The sequence below is a fragment of the Mercenaria mercenaria genome, chromosome 14, assembly GCF_021730395.1.
Source record: "Mercenaria mercenaria strain notata chromosome 14, MADL_Memer_1, whole genome shotgun sequence".
In the NCBI taxonomy this organism is placed as follows: domain Eukaryota; kingdom Metazoa; phylum Mollusca; class Bivalvia; order Venerida; family Veneridae; genus Mercenaria; species Mercenaria mercenaria.
The window spans coordinates 70,619,703-70,638,308 of NC_069374.1; the positions used below are offsets into that span (position 1 = coordinate 70,619,703).

Here is an 18,606-nt window from a genome sequence, read left to right on the forward strand (position 1 = left end):
TAGTATTCTTACAGATAATTAATAAAATATCACGGCATATGGTTCGAAATATAAGAAACATGAAAAGAAGTATGAAATGATAGTTTCTAGCTAAAATGCATAGAAACAAAACAGACAACATTATGATGCTGATAATGCAATATGCTAGGCATGTCCAGGTACAAAAGATCCGACGTTTAATTCACAACGAATTTTCAATATAAAGATGATAATTTTATCTCTGATGACCTAAACCATTTTAGTACACAATATGCCATACAAAAATGTACAGATTGTGTTGAGGATCATCAAATATTTTATGCAATAATATTTTCCATATAAACTTTACAGTGAAATTTATATCTACTACCATAACAAGCGCTTCTAAACATTAATTACTGTAATAATATAAGATTTTTTTGCCTTTTTCTTTTTTATGTACTTTCAGATGTAACAATAAAAACTACACAAAACTATATTTGACCAGTGTTTACTTCTCTTGATTTGACTGACACCGATTGAAAGAAATTGTTTTCAATAGTATACAAGTATTTTTCCCTAATGAATTTGTTGGGTCTAACTCGAGATAGGTTAAGCAGTAATTTGAATGAAACACGTAGTTAAGAATCCAGCCATTAATTATAATTGAATAGATCAACTCATTATTTTAATTATTAGTCGTTGCTTACCCTTCTAGGTTTTCAATCAGGGCTGTTATATTTCGATCTTCTCAGATCGTTCAGCACGACTTTCATGTCGTGTTACTGGTACTGTTTAGTTTCTCAGCATGAACATTTCGGCCTGGGTGGTTCCAATACCCCCGCTTTTATAGCTTTGGGTATTGTTTAATCACCCCTTGGATATGGTACCTGCTTTTTAATTTTGTCTTTTGGCAGTTTCCATAACCTCAGATCCCCTTTCAAAATTCCAGTTTGTTCAGTTCTGCTCATTGTTTGCTCGTTTAGGGCAAACCCATTATTTTAACTGGGGACCATACGCCGCTTTTCATGGAATTACACGCTAGTGTAACATTGAAGGTTCCATGTGTACCGCCGTATGAACACATTTGCGGATGTCTCTAAATTGTTTTTTGTACTTTTAGCATGTGTAAATGTTGAGTTCTGCTCAACCCGGAGCTAGAGGGCGTGGACGGTAGCATGCATTTTAACTACCGTCCATGAACAGGCTCAATCAAACCGAGCCTGCAACATTTTCGTTTTTGTTGTGTTGAGCGACCTGTGGAGTTTCCACTTTTTCTATTTTCTCATTCCACTCCGCAACTGATAGTGTACTGTTTGATTTGACAGTGCTTTTCATGCCACTCCACTACTCCAAGTGTACTGTTTGACTTGAGAGTGCTTCTCGTGCCTATTCGCCGCTCCTAGTGCAATGTTTGATTTGACAGTGCTTCTCGTGCCAATCGGTCACTTCTAGTGTACTGTTTGATTTGATAGTGTTTCTGTTGCCACTCGGCCACTTCTAGTGCACTATTTGAATAGACAGTGCTTCTGATACCACTCGGGCACTCGAGGGCAGTGTTTGATTTGACAGTGCTTCTCATGCCGCACGGTCACTCCTCGTGTACTGTTTGACCCGACAGTGCTTCTCATGCCATCCCGCTACTCCCAGTGTTATGTTTGATTCGAAGGTGCTTCTCGTGCCCCTCCACCACTCCTAGTGTACTGGTTGAATTTGCAGTGCTTCTCACGCCACACCGCAACTCTAGTGTACTGTTTGAATCGACAGTGCTTCTCGAGCCCCTCCCCACACCTAGTGTACTGTTTGAATAGACAGTGCTTCTTATTCCACTCCGCCACTCCTAGTGTACAGGTTGATTTGACAATGTTTCTCATGCCACTCGGCCACTTCTAGTGTACTGTTGGAATAGACAGTGCTTCTCATTCCACTCCGCCACTCCTAGTGTACTGTTTGATCTGACAGTGCTTCACATGCCAGTCGGCCACTCCTATTGTTCCGTTTGATTTGACAGTGCTTCTCATGCCACTCGGCCACTCCTAGTGTATTGTTTGAATAGACTGTGCTTTTCATGTCACTCTGGAACTCCAGTGTACTGTTTGATTGGACAGTGCTTCTCATGCCACTCGGCCGCTACTATTGTACTGTTTGATGTGAAAATGCTTCTCATTCACCTACGCCACTCCTAGTGTAGTGTTTAATCTGACAGTGTTCCTCGTGCCCCTCAGCCACTTTTAGTATACTGTTTTATTTGACAATTCTTCTCATGCCTCTCCGCAACTGCTAATATACTGTTTGATTTGACTGTGCTCCTAGTTTACTGTTTGACTTGTTATTGCTTCTCGTGCCTCTCCGCTACTCCTAGTGTAATGTTTCATTTGACAGTACTTCTCATTGAACTCGGCCATTCCTATTGACAGTGGCTTTCATGCCACTCGGCCACTCCTAGTGTACTGTTTGATTTGACAGTGCTTCTCATTCCACTCCTCCACTCCCAGAGTTATGTTTGATTTGACAGAGTTTCTCATGCTACTTCGCCACTTCTAGTGTACTGTTTGATTTGAGAGTGCTTTTCATTCCACTCCGCCACTCCCAGTGTTAAGTTTGAGTTGACAGTGCTTCTCATGTCACTTCGCCAATTCTAGTGTACTGTTTGAATACACATTGTTTCTGATGCCACTTCGTCACTCCTAGTGTACTGTTTGATTTGGCAGTGTTTCTCATGCCCCTTCGCCACTCCTAGTGTAGTCTTTGATTTGACAGTGCTTCTGTTGCCACTCCGCAACTCCTAGTGTACACTTTGAATAGAGAGTGCTTCCCATGCCACTTCGCCACTCCTAGTGTGTTGTTCAAATAGACAGTGCTTCTCATGCCACTCGGTCACTCCTAGTTTACTGTTTGAATAGACGTGCTTCTCATGCCACTTCGCCTCTCTTAGTGTACTCTTTGATTTGACAGTGCTTCACATGCCACCCCGCTACCCCCAGTGTTATGTTTGATTTGGCAGTTCTTCTCATGCCCTTCCAACACTCCTAGTGTAGTGTTTGAATAGACAGTGCTTCTCATGCCACTCCGCCACTTCTAGTGTTCTCTTCGTTTTGGCAGTGCTTCCCATGCCCCTCCGCCACTCCTAGTGTACTCTTTGAATAGAGAGTGTTTCTCATGCCACTTCGCCACTCCTAGTGTATTGTATAAATAGACAGTGCTTCTCATGCCACTCGGCCACTCCTTGTGTACTGTTTGAATAAACAGTGCTTCTCATACCACTTCGCCACTCCTAGTGTACTCTTTGATTTGACAGTGCTTCTCATGCCACCCCGATACTCCCAGTTTTATGTTTGATTTGACAGTGCTTCTCATGTCCCTCCGCCACTCCTAGTGTACTGTTTGAATAGACAATGCTTCTCATGCCACTTCGCCACTCCCAGTTTACAGTTTAATTTGACAGTGCTTCTGATGCCACTCCGCCACTCCAGTGTACTGTTTGATTTGACAGTGCTTCTGATGCCACTCGGGTACTCCTAGTATACTCTTTGATTTGACAGTGTTTCTCATGCCACTCTGCCACTTGTAGTGTACCGTTTGATTTGACATTTTTTCTGATGCCACTCCGCCACTCCAGTGTACTGTTTCATTTGACAGTGTTTCTCATGCCACTCGGCCACTTCTAGTGTACTGTTTGATTTGAGAGTACTTCGAATGCCACTCCACTACTCCAGTGTAGTGTTTCATTTGACAGTTGTTGTTATGCACTCCTACACTCCTAGTGTACTGTTTGAGTCTGCAATGGTTTTCCCTTAGCTCCAATGTAATAACATAAATCAGCAGCGCAATGTTTATGATAGGAGTATGTTGAAGCTGCATAGACTAATGTCGAAACAAAAAAATCAAATATTTAAAAAGCAGAGCTATTGTAAAATTATTCAGTTACAGATGAGTTCGTTTTAATGAAAATTCATAAAACACATATAAAGCCTCAAGTTTGGCACTCCGGGCGAAAACTAAACGGCGGCAGTAAGTTATTTCTGCGGATAAAATAGTCAAGAATGAATGTAACTGCAATACCCGCATGACTAAGCCATCGAACATATATTTCGGACTTACTTTCCTACATGATCCTTAAAACCATTATAAACGCCCGGAATAAGGTTAATATTTCCCCCAAATCACGCCAATATCGTCTAATACATATCTTAATATTTGTATTGATATAAATATAATCTATACGGATCTAAAGAAGGGAGCAGACTGCTGCTGATGGTTTTATCAACTGGTAAATATATGTATTATACAAGAGCTCCGCCAAGCGGGGCAATATACGCCCGAAGGGTTATATCAGAGGAGGATGGGAGCAAACTTTAAATAACTTGACTGTTGAAGCCCAAAGGACAGGAACAACAAAGGGAAGCAATTCCACAAAAAATCTTTACCGGGTACAGATATATCAAGATAGATCTAAATCTTGGAGGTACCATACATGTTGTACCACCGAAAAGTGGACTCGGTTTTTCCCTACGGCCAATAACAAAAAAGTTACAAAATAAGCTATTTATACTAACATGAAAGGGAAGTAATTAAAAATATATTGTTAGTGAACAAAAAATAGATCTGCCAAATGAAAAACAAGAGCACCGCAATGCAGAGCAATATACACACGAAACAAAGTCATATGACCTTTGACCCCTAAGTGTGACCTTGACCTTGAAGCCAGCCATCCGAAACATGCACTCTGCACGTCGTTCTTAATGTGGTGAACATTTGTGCCAAGATTCTTTGAAATAATTCAAGCAGTTCAAGAGTTACAGAGCGGACACGAAACAAATTCATACGACCTTTGACCCCGAAATATGACATTGACCTTAAAGCGAGCCATTAAAACATGCGCTCTGCACATCATCTCGAGGCGGTTAGTATTTTCTTTAGAATCCTTCAAGCAGTTCAAGAGTTACAGAGCGGACACGAAATTGCTAACGGACGGACACCGGGGTTATACCATGATACGTCCCTTCGGTCGTATAAAAATACTAAGCAGAAGTTATAGCTTTGCGTGCCTACTAGAATAACATTAATTTATTTCACAAGAGAAAACGAATTCCTCTGTTTTAACAGAGAGTCTTCCTTCGTTCTAATCGCTTTCTTAATTGTAATATGTTTCCTGTTTGTGAAATGTGGTTGCAATGTAGTTTTCGAAATAAATTTCTTTATATTTAACAAAATGGGTCGCTCAAAATGTTCTTGACGTTTATGTATTGTCACTGTGAAGCATATTGGTGTGTGTACTGTTAGTGATAATACCACATAATATGTATGAAAAGAAACTAATCTGACATTAGATACTCTGTGCTGAATTCAATTTTATCTTTTCATTATTATCTTTGATAGATCCTCCAAAAATATAGTCGATATAGACAAGCCCAAGGTTTTAATGGTCTGTTTTCACGATTTCATCTTTCAGATGAGGTGGTATAGAATTTAAGTAACATAACTGAGTTCAAAAGAAAGTAAACAGAATCAAAGATATCCTTTGAAACTAAAATGATGGTTGTAATTTTTCAATTAGAAGTACGCGTAAGATCGCGTTGTTACAAATGTATATCAAAAACTCAAATAAATTAGAGTGGCTTGACGACTCAGAGCGGACTCAGTGTTCCCTAAAAGGTAAAACGTCGGACTAAGAAACCATGCGGCATGAGCTTAATAAGTGAATGAACCATCTTTTGATAATACAGCTGTCACTGAATGGTGAAAAATAGACCCTTGTAACGATTAACCTTTAACGATAAAAAGCTGAGACTCGCAAACAGTTGCAACTTCCATGCTTCAGACATGATAAACAGATTAATGCACTACACATGTGTACCAGCCATGTGCATATGGTTGTGTTTTTCTTTAGTTTAAAATTTACACGCCAGGATGACAATATAAATTTTGTCTAATATATTTAATTATTGACTTTAAAAATTAGCAAAGGCACGACAGAAATAAATATCAAGTAATATTTATTCTCGTTATCAGAAACAGCCACTCAGAACGTGGAGGATATTAGACCGATTTCCTCTGTTAATCGAAAACCTATTGAAACTTTCTAGTTACATATTGTAAATGTTTCACAGTCCTATATTATCTACAATTCTAACACGATACGCAGCAATTGCTGCGAAATCGCCTAAACATGAATCTACGACTGTTACATTTCACTCCCTACAATTGTGACGTAAGACTTTCTACCTCTATTACCGATATGCAATCTATATACTCATTTTTCCAGTGCTAAATTGTAGTTATACAAAGTATATAAAACTTTCTGAGCCAAACAATTATATTCTGATATTTATTTGCACACAAGAAGCACTTTTCGCACCGTGGGAAAATGTACCGTAAAATAGTACTAACTTCCGGTTGATGAATAAAAACAATATCACGTGATTTCCACTTATGAATGAACGTAAAACTTTGTAGTAAATTTGCCCTACATCTACTTCCTGTACGTCTGCAAAGCTTATATCTAGCGAGAAATACATATCTATCACATATCTATCGTGTTTACAATGGCTCAGTACAAAACTGGCACAGTATGTAGTGTCAGGGGTTCTGAAGATGACTGGCAAGTAATTGGCTCACAGTATGATGGGCTGGTAATGAAATATGTTGTCCAATCAAGGAATTCCGGTGAAGTTTACGGAAGCCCTGGAGGGACATTTTAGTTACTTCTTATAATTTATTTGTTATTACTTATTTCTTATTTGTTAAGTTGTTCAAACGCGGGAAAACCAACAGAATGGAGGAAAAATCCAGCTTTAGGCACCCACCACTCCGTCACAAACTCTGGCATTCCCATTGTGTACCAAGGGTGCATTTAAACGATTTAAACAGGAGTGAAGACATAGGAAATGGGGCATTTGTTACTGTATGCGTTGTAATGGGACTTAAGTTGCCATAAAGGAGATTGTCATGAAGAGAATGAAGATTGCGAAACCATTCAATGACTTTGAACTTTGTGTACATAGTAAGTTATTGTACTGCTGATGGCGTATACCTTAGCAAGTGATCAGCTATACCTGGTGCCTGAACTCATTGAAGGATGCACATTGAACAACTGTCTCTTCGGTAATGAAGAAAATGCCATGACTATGTCAGTGAAGTTGACAGTTTATTAAAGATGTCAAAAGGCATAGCATATGTGCACAGTCATTCATAGGGATATAAAGTTGGAAAATATACTTGTTTCACAAAACTTCCATGTGGTAAAGTTATGTGACATTGGTTTGAGCAAGCTAAGGACAATGAATACTGTCATTACAATAATGGCTGGTGAGTTCTCACAGCCTGCTTACTAGGCACCCAAGGTGTTGCTGTAAAGAAGCATCTCAAATTCAACAACAGATGTGTGGAGCCTTTCGTGTACTTTGATGGAACTGTAGAAGTACTGCCAGTGTCTGGAACAGTGCAGTACATATTAAGCAGAATGAAATTGAAGGCAAAACCTAATGGTTTGAATTTACTTGCAAGCATGGCTGATGTTGATGATATATTGGGGACAATTTAAACGGTTTTTAAGTTACAGTGCTAGCGATAGACCACAGGCACTTTATATAGTTGATTGTTTTCATTGTTTGATGCTAGACCCAAATTCAAATTACTGTTGAAATGGGCGTAAAACCCAAAGAAAAACAATGCCAGTTGTCGAGAGTAGCACTCATGCATTGTGTTTAATAATGTTGAGTGAAATTATGATCTTTGGATGTTCTTTTGCTACTAGTAGTGCATGATGTTATCATTTGTCATATAGACCAGTGACACTTTAAACAATTTTAACAATTGATGATATATTTTAGCGATGATTAGCAATAAGTACCGGTGGTTTGTATGGCGGCCGTCGTCCTTCGTGCATTGTGCATCGTCTAAGAAACTTCTAAAAACATACAAACCAGATATTCACCAAGCTTGGTCTATAGCATCCTTACATTGACCTCTTTCAAAGAGCAGAAAATGGTTTCGGTCCACTGCACTCATGGACCACTGTAAGTCAAAACAAAATACACATTTAAACGTCTTCTTCTCATGACCCAATGTTTGTATCGAGTGCAAACTTGGCCTGTAGCGTCCCTACATTAACCTACATTAACACCAGGAGATGGTTCAGGTGCACTGTACTGCTGCTACATAATTTGAATTTTTTGTTTGGATGGGTTTAACGTCGCACCGACACATGATAGGTCATGACGACTTTCCAGCTTTAATGGTGAAGGAAGGCCCCAGGTGCCCCTCCGTGCATTATTTCATCACGAGCGGGCACCAGGGTAGAACCACAGACCTTCCGTAAGCCAGCTGGATCTGTTATATGGCTTCTGCTCGGGAATCAGTGTATGCACTATCTCTAAACTTGGCCTGAGGCATCCCAACATTGGCCTATTTCTTAAACAGGAAATAGTTTATTGCACACTAAAGTAATACTGTACTACAATACTTAAATACAGACAGTTGCCACTGTATGCTATGGTGCATACAGTTTACTACTGTAGAATCAGTATACACCTCTAGACATAGCACATGTGCTGAACATACATGTACTCTATACTAGAGCAGACACAGCATATGACATTACATACAGTAAATACAGTAAACTATAGTAGACACAGTACACTATTTATGGTATGTATTAAACGTACTACTGTGCAAACAGTAAGTACTGCTCAAAAATAAAATAAGTTAAAGTAAACCTCTGTGTATACTTCCTGCAATTTGAAGAAATCTTTTGTATTTACACATTATTTTTTCTAGTCTCTTGTATATCTTCTCCACAGCAAAATAAAGTGTGTAGTTATATTTAAGATGATTAGAAGACTTTTATGCTTTATTGCCAAATCATTTTGTACCTCGAAATTGGTCAAACTGGAAGTTGTAAAGTATAAACACTTGAAAGCATATCGTATGAGCTGACATAAACATTTTAGTAAAATTGCATCAGTAATTCTATATACCTCTTTTGGAAGCCCAATCCATTCACATAAAATTCTACGAAGCAGCGCGGAACCAAAACAAACTGACGTAACATGATGGTGAGCATTACATCTGATATCGTATTAGATGATTACATTTACTAATGAATTTATTTCTAGTATCTTGATTTACCAAATATAATATCAGATGCCCAAATGCTACGTAAAATTGTAATATTCAAAATCACAGTGTAGTCATTTCTACATTTGCATGTGAATCGCACTTTATACCATGTCATGTTCATACCTCATGTGATCATGTTTAATCATGAACACTAAAGAGAAATAAAAGTGTGTCAGGTTGACTAAAGTTGATTTGAACATACGTAACATAAGAAGCTCACCTGAGCACAAAGAGCTCAAGCTATTGTGATTGCCCTGTGACTAGCGGTCGCAGTGAAATGTTTCTCGTGTGTCGTCAACAATTCATCCAAACAACATATCCTAAATCAAAGTACAGAAGTACTGATAGAGGTGATTTTTTAGTTTGAGTAAACCGAGACAATTGAGCTTTTTTTTTTCTTGGCACAGACATTTTTACGATTGATGAAAAACAAATTGCATGCATAAGTCTAGTCATTTTTACAGAATTTTAACATTCGTTGTTCGTGGGCGAGAAATCCCCGAACTCGTTTAAGGCAAAGCTCCCTCCTCAGCGTCACCGGAAAATTCCGTATCTGTAACGATGGTGTTAAAGATCAGATGATAAAAATATTCCGCATTGAACTACGTTGTACAGCGGATAGATATGAAATAGCTTAGAGACAGTCCGTTTCATATTAGATATCAAATTCTGCTTGAGTACATTGGGAGGAGATTTTGATAAATTCACCTTCTAAAATTCAACAAAACTTTTGATGATTGTTGCTTTGATTGTTGTGTTTTGGGGATTCCTTCAAATAATGTTACACAGTAATTGATTGCAGAACTAAGTTTACCTTAGAAACCATGAAAAAACTTCAAAATTTTTTCTCAAAAACTACTTTAAGATTTCAAAACGTACCTTTGAAGGCCAGCTACCTAATACCTTCAAGTACTTTTGAGATGCCAAAGAATGCCGCAAGGGGATGTGTTTTATCATACATACATCACCATGTGAAAAAAAACTTTAAAAATACTCTTTCAGACACCTAACGTTATGGAATTTTAGTTTGCAAAGTGGGCATTGTTCCCTGTATAGCAAAATAGAAATTATAAAAAAAAACAACATGTAAATGCAGTAGATCAAGTTTATATGCATAATGTTGGAAGATTGATAGCATTCTGAACACATTTGATCAGTCCTTTCTAGACTCGGAAAATTGCGCAACATATACCGCCCTGTGACGAAAGACCATATCGTTACAATGATTTAATCTTGAAGTACTCTATACTATAATTCGTTGTATTACCAACATATGTAACATTACTAAGAAAACACAAATTTAGTATAAGGTGACTACTTTTTATTTCTGTATACAATAATTCTAGTAAGCACGGGGAGAAAATAACACAATCAGCCACGCACGACAACATGATCTAAACCATATCAAGTTTCGTTTCAAGTATATGTAAGTTTAAAACCCCAGAATTAGTAATGTAAAGTTATTGTTATACATTTTACTTATATGTACTTATAAAAAGTCCATGGTTACAACACTGGAAAGGCTAAAAATATAGAAGGTATCAGTATGTTAATCCAATCAATTTCATTTATAGTCAGGGAACATGGATTTAATTGAACAAACAAATAAGTCCACAACACAGTTCAAATAAAATGTGTAGGAGGGTGACATATATTAAAATGACACTTAAAGGACATATTAAGTTTGGTTTAAAAGAATTCCAGTTCAAATATAGCTATGCAACTTATTTTTATTTTCCCTATATGTATTCTTCCAAAGGACTATTCAGCTCGGTGAAAATTTTTAAGGCATCAAATGGATAAACATAGAATTGTACACTTGGTTTTATAGTTTTTACAAGGTCTCTAAATTCTCTACTGCAAAAATGCTTCCGTATTCAAAACTAAAAATGTGTCACAGACACGGATGAAAAAGGTCACAGGCATGGTACTGCTCACAAACAAAAAGAAGGACCCTTGACCGTATTTATTTACAACAAGAGTGTCAGCATGTCACAATATACGCCCGTCATAGCAAATATACACTAGCACCTGTATTTGCAAACGGAATTTTAATTCTGTGGTTGTGTAGTAATTATTGTAATTCTTTTGTTAAAATTCTAAGTCCACAAAAAAACCTCCTTATCAGGTAAAGATACATTACAATACACCTAAAATTTGAAGTAAAATCTATGTTGTACCACAGAAAAGTGGTCTTGGTTTTCCCTACGGTCAATTATAAAGTAGTTACAATATAAGTTATTTATAGTAACAACTAAGGGAAGTTAATCTTAAAAACAAAATTAAAAAATATAAAAATAATCCACACAAAAATCCTTACCAGGTAGAGATCAAAATACATCTCAAAATTGGATGTAACATGCATGTTGTACTAAAGAAAAGTGGTCTTGATTTTTCCCTACGACCAGTAATAAAAGTTACAATATAAGCTATTTATAGTAACAGCAATGGAAGTAAATTTAAACTAGGGACCTGGTTCTTGCGCATGATATTCTGTCTCGTGATGGTGTACAATTGAGCCAACTTACATCAAAATCCCTCCATGCATGAAGATGAAGAATAAATGCTCAAGACGAAGTCTTTCTTGTATGTGAACTTTGGCCCCTAAGTGTGACCTTGACCTTAAAACTAGGGATTTGGTTTTAAACATGACACATTGTCTATCCATGCTTATTATTTTTGTTAGATTATTTTGAAATCGGATCAAGCATGTCAAAGTTATGCACCGGACACAAAGACCACCTCATCAGTATATATGTAGTGAAAATTGGCTAAGTTCAACCAAGGACTGTGACCTTGACCTTGAGCTAGTAAAACGGTTTTTTTGCCTGACACATTGTCTATCCATGCTTATTATTTGCGTGAAATTATTATGAAATCGAACCATGCATGTCAAAGTTATGATCCGGATTAGAACACCATCCTTTCCCAAACACACAAACAAACAAACAGACACACAAAAGAACACACACACACGGACAGGGATAACACTATATGCTCCCTATGGCGGGGGCATAAAAATGACCGATGCACGCATTCACATCCTCCCTTTTCACTTTAGTCCCAAAGTACTGGGCATCAGTCAGTTCAGAGACAAAATACAACACATCGAATTTTGTGGTCGTATACTGTGAGAATTCCAGTGCTGTCCAGTTCTGTCTAAGTCCGTTTGCAACGCGTCCATAAACAAAATCTTAAGCATTCTTTTATCACTGGTTTATCGATGTAAAATATTCCGCAATCCCTATTATCCTTGAATAAATTCATCCACCAGTGAATACCGAGCTTACGAAGTATCCCACAAAATGCTCTATCCTATATGGTTTGCTGTACTTTTCCGCACAAGTAAAATCTTTTAGTGCAAGCCAAAGAGTCGTTTGAATCGTATCTCAAAAAGCTCAGGGAACTGTTTTTGGTCCCCATATCTGCTCGTAAAATTCGTGGAGCACACTGAACATGATTAAAATAGTCCATGTAGAACTTGGCAACTTCAAGCCACATGATACTACGACTGTAATCGTCAATGCATCCATGAATACAGAATCCATACAGCTTTAATTTATCGTATCCATCTACATGCCACACATAATTAGGTCCTTTCAATGTATACACTTTTCTCTTCAACCTATGTACTTTTCGTTCTTCTGTTACATCTGGACAAAGCTGTTTCATGAATTTCATGACGTCGTTTCTCTTGATTTCTCTCTTATCAGTCTTTTCCACATAGTTCTATACCTTAAACACTGCCCTCTTACACTCCACTCGCGCTTTATTCCATTCATCATATCTTCTGCAGATGAGTAGGGCTGAGGATGTCTCCGTAAACACAATTCCCGCATGATTCGTTTCAAATGACGTTTGCTTATTTTAATGTTGTGTTTACAGAATAAAAACAACTATTTCCGAATACTTTCGTCCTTCGGCAAAATAGATTTTAATCAGTTCATTTCTGATCAGACCATTCCTAGCCAGGGGAATATTAGACGGCACTATACTCTCGACGTTCTCAAATGCACACAATAACAATAGCATGAACAGAACCCCTGAACATTTGGGAAGTAAATCTTTGGCTTTTATTATTCAGCAATTTGGTAACTCCTTCTATTTTTAATAGTCACATTTCTGTTCTTTCCAAACGATTAATGTTCCCATCACATTTAACTTCTAGGCTATGTTTCTTGCACTAGTACTAGCAAAAACCTGATTCTGAAAATACAGAAATGCCATTAAATTCAGTGTTCATATACATAACATTATGACATTCCGTATAATAATTTGATTGAATGCAAATAAAATTCAGTGTATATTTAACAAAACAATCGCACGGTTAGAGTCATTACAGGTAAGGATTGTTCCAATGGCTGAAATGGCTACCAAAGTTCTGCTGAAAATAAATGATAAAAGAAGGCTATCGTCAGGCACTTTCTGTCCAATAGCTATCAACTTCCAGTGAATAATTAGAGTGATCACAGACTGAGGAATCTATAGATGGATGTGCTAAAAGGATTAATATACTAAAAATAAAGTTTCCAGATTGCTGAACTGAATAACTTGTAAACATGTACATATGTGTCTGCGACGAAAATTATGTTATTTCAAGATGGAGCTGTATCGTTTTTCTACCACACTTTAATATAATTTCTTTATGGTTACTTTTGTCTTTTACTGTTTTGTCTTACTTATTTCTGAATACCTAATATTTGTTACTTCTTATTTCTTAATACTTACTAGTTATTTAACGTTACACTGTACTTATTTCTTAATACTTACTAGTTATTTGTTACTACTTATTACTTACTAGTTATTTCTAAACACTTACATTGTATTTCTTATTACTTATTTAGTTATTTCCAAGTTTTATTTAGTGTGAGCAAATTATTTTTAGGATGAAGCTTGTACAATTTCTCGAAACAAAAGGATGTAACTAAACCTACTGAAAGAATTAATATGACCTTCTCTCAAGTTTCTTCCAAATCTCACCAGAAGTTCTTTACGCATGCATAAAATCTCTGCATTAGAAAAGGGCCATATCTATGTGAAAATGATCCCAAACAAATCTTGCCAAGAGCAAACGAATTTATGCTTGGTATCATCCACTCACAAAGTTCAATTCAATTCTGGCATTGGCTTTTGAAGGAGAAGTGTTAAACTTCAACAGAAAACAAGAGTCCAGTATAACTCCTATACAACTTCAGGACAGAGTATAAAAATATTTACACGAATAAAGTGATGTAATGCAATAGAAGGATTCAAAGCATATTACTAGTAATACTTCTTGGTCATTGCTCTTCTTTACATTTGCTGCAGATTCGGCTCGTGTGCAAGTTTCTGGCTTTGCTAATGCCTTGCAGAGTTACCGCAAAACAGTTACTAGTACATGGGAGACGGATATTTCTATCCATATTTAAACTATATTAAAAACATATTTTCCCAAGTTAAGACATTCGGCAAATCTTCTCTTAAAAGACACTAAATATTCGTACATGAAATCACATGGTTTGATAATACAAAAAGGTAAACTAAAACACATATACGTAAGTACACCAATATGATGAATGAAGACCTAGTAGGTTTCTGTTTATAAATAAATGAAAGTAATCAGCAAACACTAATATTTGTGGTGTAATTCGTGCAAATGGTGGGATCTCTTCAGAAGTATTGCCATGCAATACAAATCCCCTACTAGAAGGCACCTAAATTTCTCTACTGTTATTTATAGTAACTACGAAGGAAAGTAAATCCTAAAAAATCTACATAACAAAAGTCCGCACAAAACTATTTACTAAGTAGAGATAGGTCAAAATACACATAACAATTGGATATAACATGCATGTTGTACCAAAGAAAAGTGGTCTAGATTTTTCCCTACGACCAGTGATAAAAAAGTTACAACATAAGCATTTTATAGTAACAACAAAGCGAAGCAATTCTAAAGACATGGGTCCTCATGGCGATGAACATTTGTTCCAAGTTACATCAAAATCCCTCCATGCATAAAGACGAAATGCTCCGAACAAAGTTATTTTTGAATTTGACCTTTGACTTCTAAGTGTGACCTTCACCTTAGACATAGGCATGCACCTCCTCATGATGATGAACATTTGTGCCAAGTTACATCAAAATCTCTCCATGCATGGTATGAAGAAGAAATCCTCAGGACTCCTGACTCCCTTTTCATGCTACCATTGCTATAATTGTACTTGAATTTATGTAAACGATAAGATTTGGATCATTTATAGACGATTTGAGTTAATTACAGTGTTAGCTGGATCCCAGCATCACATATTATATTACAAACAATAGTTAAAGGGAACCAACTATTTGTTAAAGCAAGTCCCCGCTGTAAAATACTATGTAATAATTTGGACCAGTTAGAATCAGAATCTTTAAATAGCACCAATCTAAACTCACTTCTGCTAGGTATAAATAGATAGATAGATGGATGACAGAGAATCAATTCTGTATCAGCGATTGTTGTAGAGATATCGCGGATTTAACTAATAATTTATCCCAGTATATTGATGAAGTTAATGCAATTACACTGTCAGGGTGGATAAAGTTTTATAAAAAGATGGTTAAAGTTCATAGACTAAAGAAGAACAAGGTTTCCAGCTATAGGGCCAACACAGAGGAGTTTTACCTTAACTGTAGTTGAATGCTGTAAACGATAGTAAATACAGGCTGAGCATCGGAAAGCTTCGACCAAAAGACCAGGCAAGTATGGTATACCCAGCCTAAATAGGTTTGAGCTGATTTCATTAGTTGAAGGTTGATAGTTGAAACATTGAGTCTGTCAGCTAGCCGAAGACATAGTCACCTTAGCAATTGGATCCATTTCATTGTTCAAGATATTAAAGGCGTTGGCACTTCCCTGGGTCTTATAACTCGTATCCTGGCACTCTGGCCTGTAAGTGTGACCTTGGTCTTAGATCTAGGGACCTGGTTCTTACGCATGACACTCTGTCTCATGGTGGTGTACATTTGTGCAAAATTATGATAAAATTCCTTTATTGTTGAGTTACAGACTGAACAAGGAAAGGGCCCTTTCGGCCTTTGACTTTTAAGTGTGACTTTGACCTAAGGTCCTGGGTTTTGCGCAAGACACGTTTTCTCATCCAGAGATATATATGTGCCAACTGATATTTAAATCCTGTTTTGCATGACAAAGTTATAGACCGGACAGGAAAAAAAAAATCCTTTTGACCTTTAATCTCAAAGTGTGACATTGACCTTTAAGCTAGGGTTGTGGGTGTTGCGCATAACACGTCATCTCATCATGGGGAACATTTATGCCAAGTAATATTGTAATCCCTTGATGGATGACAGAGTTATGGACCGGACAGGAAAACACCCTGTTGACCTTTGACCTCCAATTGTGACATTTAACTTTAAGCTAGGGGTCCGGGTTTTACGCATGATAATTCGTTTTATCATGGAAAAAATTTGTGCCAAATAATAACAAAATCCCTTGATGAATAACAGAGTTATGGACCGGACACGAAACAGACCCTGTTCTTGCCATGTAAACATCTGACTGCCAAGTGTTACCTTGAACTTTGAGCTAGGGGTCTAAAAGTTGTGCATGACACATCGTCTTATTATGAGGTACATTTGTGCTAAGTATTGTTAGAATCCCTTCAAGGATGGCAGAGTTATGGACCGGACAGGGAAAAGGCCCTGTTGGCCTATGACCTCCAAATATGACCTTGACCTTTAAGCCAGGGGTCCGTGTTTTGCACAAGACTTCATTAGGTTGAAAAGAACATTCAAATCCATATCAATTAATGGTTGCAGCATAGATGGAATTTCATCAACTGATCACGATACCACATGTTCTACCTATCGTCGGCTTCAACAAGAATTTCGCGCTTAATATTCTTCAAAATAAATAAATATAAACCGCGCAGTTCTCCATCAATGATATTATGATAAAAATGAAATACATATAAACTATAATGATGGCCATACTTTGAAATAAATTAGGTTTGAAAAAAAATTATTGTAGGAAATTAGACATAAAGTAGCTAGAAAGTGTAGGTATGTAAACTTTTCTAATGTCCCTACCTCCCGATCCCAAGGTTCCGTAAATCGTTGCTCCGGCTATAAGTGCCCAAGTACGAAATGACGATGGGAGGGATGCGACCCGAATGTTACACGCATGAAAAATGCAATCCTTGTGAATATTTGGAAATAGCTATTTGGTTGGTTTAACAGGTCTGATTTATTACATATATAGGACATTTTTGTTGGTCTGTGATAGAAGTATACAGTACAGTCCATAAAATAAACAAACGTGTTTGTAAACATGGACGAATTCAAACGGAAGGGGAAGTAGCATTTTATAGAAATATTTCGATGGCAAAATACAATACATATCCGTAGCCCTGACCAACCTATAAACCGGGCAAGTCTATTTTATAAGTGCAACAACACGGTTAACCCATTTAAACGAGCTGTACATTCTGCCTTAGAGAGATCAATTACAGGTATTAAACATTAAGTAGCCAATCAAGAAACTTCCCAAACTGACTATTCTATTGTGCCGAACAAAACGTACTAAGACATTGTTTTGATATACTTACAGGCAACACAGCTGATGCTACAATATTGAAGCTTACTAGGTAAGATCAACGTTTAAACTGGTATCTACAATGTTTGACATAACTTGTTTTAGACAGACACTATGGATATATTTAAAGCTGTAAGACTTAAAGTGTACTCCACGAATATACTTTTTCTAGCATGATTAATCGTATGAAATACTTACGAGTAATGGTAAGGGTAAACGTGTAATAAGAAGCTATTATTAGGTTCAACACATCATTTAAATTCTAAATTTGACGGGAAACTTATTCTGCCACGCTCTTATGAATAAAAATAGCTAAATACGTGTACGTCTCCCATTGGTAAAAGTGTTTTTTCCTGCTATTTTTTAATTACCTTACATTTACAGTATTATCGCTTTTTTCTGTTTATATTATTCGAAATCGAACGCAGTTATTACGAGCTTTTATCTTACGTCTCCCATTGGTAAAAGAAACTGTTTTTTCCTGCTATTTTTTTATTACCCTACATTTACAGTATTACGGTTTTTCTGTTTATATTATTCAAAACGCCAGTTATTACGAGCTTTTATCTCGTTCATTGTGTGTTTTTTATACAATTATATGACAACTTGGACCACTAAAGCAAACTTATGCCCATATTACCAAGTAACGAGATCCAAGCAACTAAAAGGGCAAAAAACTTACCTTGTCATAGGTATGCATTTCGCTATTTACATTCAAAAGCAATTTCACCATTTTTTTTCATAGTATTTTAGATAATTTTTGTTTGCATTTATCAGCGTTTAGATTATGACGCAAATGTATCTGATATCAAATACTGTTATTTTGACAGTAAACATTTTTGACCGGTAACTTAATTCAGTATTATATCTTATAAATCTTTTGAAGATTACTAAAATTTCTTTACTGGAGTGTCTGAGTCAGGAAGAGGATAGAGGAACAACTTGTTGGTATTAACCAG

The 18,606-nt window shown here is 36.8% G+C and overlaps 1 long non-coding RNA gene across 1 annotated transcript; it reads right to left on the reverse strand.

The window, feature by feature from the left end:
- Positions 1–10,384: 10,384 nt before the first annotated feature.
- LOC128548588 (uncharacterized) lies at positions 10,385–17,226 on the reverse strand. The gene is made up of 2 exons (XR_008367176.1): positions 17,143–17,226; positions 10,385–13,284 (listed from the first exon to the last, which is right to left on the reverse strand). It is a non-coding gene; the product is annotated as an uncharacterized LOC128548588 (long non-coding RNA).
- Between the last annotated feature and the right edge of the window lie 1,380 nt (positions 17,227–18,606).